Consider the following 4,124-nt stretch of genomic DNA (forward strand, 5'->3'; position numbering starts at 1 on the left):
TGAAAAAAAAAGAAAGCACAAAGTTTTGAGACAACGTTTTGTTTTATATTTAAATTATTAAATTTCCTTTCATTAGTAAACAGTAAAGGAAAATTTATAGACTTAATTAGTTTTTGAAAATATGAAAAAGAAAAATTTAAAATTATTTCAAATTTTATAGAAAAAAAAGCAAAATTAAAAAAAAAAGCAACAAAAAAAAAATTACATACACATTTTCTCAATTTAGCACAAAGAACAAAAATCACTCTATCGGTCAATTTTTCAATTACAATAATATACTGTAGAAATACTCAACTAATATTGTATCAAATTTGATTTAATGCCATTAAATTTAACCATTGTAATGCGAATATTTCAATACTAGTTCTCTGATAAATTGAAAGTACTTAAAATCTGAAATCTAAAAATAAAATAATAATATTCATTTTATAATTATTACAACTATTTCTAAATTTGAACAGCTATTCAATTTATTTTGAGAATAAAAAATTTATATTACCATCTCTGTCATTATTGACATGTCATTTGCTATGAAAAATTACAAATAAAATTTAAATTTAATTTTATTCAAATCAAATTCGATACAATTAATTATGTTATATTGTAGTTCAGTTTACATGTATTAAAAAATTTGAAATCAAAAATTTATTTTGTCCACTCCTTATCTTCCATATTGATATACTTAATATCAGAGTTTGACAAAATATTTTTGTTAAACTGTTATATGAACAAACAAAATCACTTTCTATCAAAATAATCAAATAAAAAATAATAAGCAAAAGAAATTGAATCAAGTGCTCAAGACTTAAGTAAAATATACTATTTATAAGTAAAATTACAGTTTACAATTCTGACAACAATTAAACTAAAAGGAAAAATTAAGCAATTCAAAATTTTCTTTTGTAAAAAATGTTAGATTTTATTTATAATAGCGTAATGAAATTACCGTAAAATCTCTAATATTATACTAAAAATTTTATTTCCTAAATTTTATCAATATTTAATTTATTATGTAGTTTTTCAACTATATATATTCAAATTTCCAATTTTGAACTACATAAAATGTCATTTGAATAAGCCATCTATCTAACAGAATTGTAAACTTAGCTTGATATTCTTATTAGAATTAAATGTATAATAAATATTAATTTGTTTATATTAAAAAGCAAAACTTTTCTTGGGCCAGAATATTTAAATAAATTTTAAATTTATAATTATTATAAGAAAAATGAATAAAGAAAACAAATCAACTCTTGTAAATAATAGGAAGAAATGTACTTGAAAAATTTTTCTATATAAATTATCATTTAATTAAACAGAAAGAAAAAAAATGTTACCATCTTACTCCTTAATCCTTTAGAATTTTTTTTTCTCAATTAATTCTAAATAGAAAACTTTTCTCAGTTTTCTTATACCTATATATACTTATACATATTTTCTTATTAGTTTTATGTTATACATGTTATAATTATAAGTTTTTAATTTTTGCAAAACAAAATATTACGGTAATATCCTTAAGAAGAACAAAAAAAATGGATAAATTAAAAAAAAATGAATATTTGTTAAAAAATTTTCCATTTTCTCCTTTCATTTTATAAGAATATATGACTTTTCTGCGGACAAAGTCGCGCTGTGTTAATTAAAAGTATATAACAAAAAAAAACAAAAAAATTAATGAAAAAAAATGTAAAAAAAAATCATTAAAAAAAATGAATACACAAAGAAGACGAAAATATTTTTATATTTTATAAAAATGATAATTTTATTATAATTTTGTAATTAATTATTTTTATAAAACAAAAAACAAAATATCGATATAAAAATTTTTAAATAAAAGTTAAATAAAAAAAAATAAATTTCATGCAATTTTATTTAAAATTTACAATTGTAAAAGCAACTGTCAAAATTATCACCAATTGTCAAAATTCAAACAAATATTTAAGGAAAACGGGTAAGTTTTTGGCGATATAATGTGAAATACAAGGATTAATCAAATTAAACTTAATTTTATTTTATAAATAAGAACAAGCCTTATAAATTAAGGTAAAATTTAAACAAAATGTTAACAGCTAAACCAAATGTCATTTCGTATACATTTTTTGACATGTATGATCTATCAATTCCAAATCTATGACAAAACTATCACACTGACTAAATTGATTTTTAAAAATTTGTTGTCAATCTGGGAAACTTACATAGAAGTTTTAGGTTTCATAGCGAACACTAAAAAAATTAATTGACAAAAACATTAATTTTAAATTGAATTGTGTATTTCACTCTTTCAGTTACCTTTTTCTTCACAAAAAAGTAAAACACAATTTAATCATTGAGCGTCAGTGGTGTTAGTCAGTCAGTCAAATGTAAGCAATTTAAAATTAATATTTATTTTATAATCCTACTTACTAACATACAAAATACATAATATGTATAATATTATAACACTTATTAAAAATATCAAAATGTATAAATATACAATTAATAAGCTCATGTAATACAAAAATTTAAAGAATTAAAGTTTTGCAAGTTTTACATTGCAACTTCATTGCATATTGTTGCATTTATTTTAGCTACTTGTTTATAATATGTTAATACGTTATTATTCAGTTACTTTAGTTTACATTATGGTTACGTCACGGTATTGAACTTATAAATTTTAATATAGCATGTAAAAATTACCTTTAAAATTTTAAAATAATTGATTTTATGAAATATTTCATGTAAACATTATGTTCCAATTTTATATGTTATGCTGGGCGAAAATAATAACTGAACTGTTCATATAGTTTTTACAGTATATTAGAATAAATAATACGTTAATAAGAACTATAAAAATTCGGGGTTTTACTACTACAATTAGTATTATGTATAGTTTAATTACTGCAGAAAAAACCTTATTTCATATTAATGCAAGTGTAAATATTTAAGGTAAATAATGATAATTATTTTTTAATTCATATATTGTTATTGTGATACAGTTGGTATTGCATAAGGTACAAAAATTTGCAATAAGTTTCACTTTCCAGAAACCATAAATTTTGTTCTGATAAAATTACCGAAATTTTGATAAAATTACCAATTACCGAAGGAATACGAAACCGTATTTTGATTAAAATTTTTGCTAAATTTGAATACGAAGATTTATGCCATCCCCGGATGGTTCAAAGTTGCCACCATAGTGTAGACCGCATTAAGACTGCATAACACTAAATTATTTAAATATTAGAGTAGACTAATTTTTAAATAGAGTTATTTAAAAATAAATTTACTCTAATGATTTAGTGTAGTTCATTCTTACACAAATATAAAGTTTTCGACAGTTGACCAGTAATAAGTTCTATTTTAGCAAAAACAAAATCAATTTTCACGAATTAACGTCAACTAAATGATCTACCTGTTTTCTATGAGCAATAAAATTTATTATTAAATTAAACGGTTAATTAAAAGGAAACTATAGGCTTTATTCTCTTTTACGTTATAACCCAGTTAAAAAATTAATTTTGTGCGTAATCGAGAACATTCAAATAAAAATTGCGATATTTCAAATTTTTTATTACTATTTATTTATGAATACCTAAATACCTAAATTAAAAAAAATATTATTGGACATCTTAAATCTTTTAATAGCTATCATTAATAAATAAACTTGTTATGCAGTTGGTAACCATCCCCTAACCTTATTAACACATAATATCTAAATAGTTTTTACGCTAGAAAAAAAGAGAAAAACAAGTTAAACTTGATCTTTATTTCTAAAATAGAATTCCAACAAATTTATTCAAAAATTAGAAAAAAAAAGTTAACGTGTAAAAAATTTATAGATAAAAAATGTTATTATGTCAAAAAATAAAAACTTTAAATCAAATTAAAAATTTATTAAAAAAGTTTTTAAATTAATTCTGTTAATTTTAATTTTAAAATCTGGACAATACACAAAAACTTTACATATAGCAAAGTAATAAAATATAATAAATTTGTTGTAGATTTTTTGCTTCAGTAGATAGCAAATTAGTAGAGGGATCAAAGTCAAGTTTTAATTATATTAGCAATTTGCTGTAAATTAAAAACATTAACGAATTAATAATGATTTTTTTAATAAAATTTCATTACAAATTTAAAAAAACTTT

This window comes from Condylostylus longicornis, unplaced genomic scaffold, assembly GCF_029603195.1.
Source record: "Condylostylus longicornis isolate FDR11 unplaced genomic scaffold, ASM2960319v2 ptg000085l, whole genome shotgun sequence".
In the NCBI taxonomy this organism is placed as follows: domain Eukaryota; kingdom Metazoa; phylum Arthropoda; class Insecta; order Diptera; family Dolichopodidae; genus Condylostylus; species Condylostylus longicornis.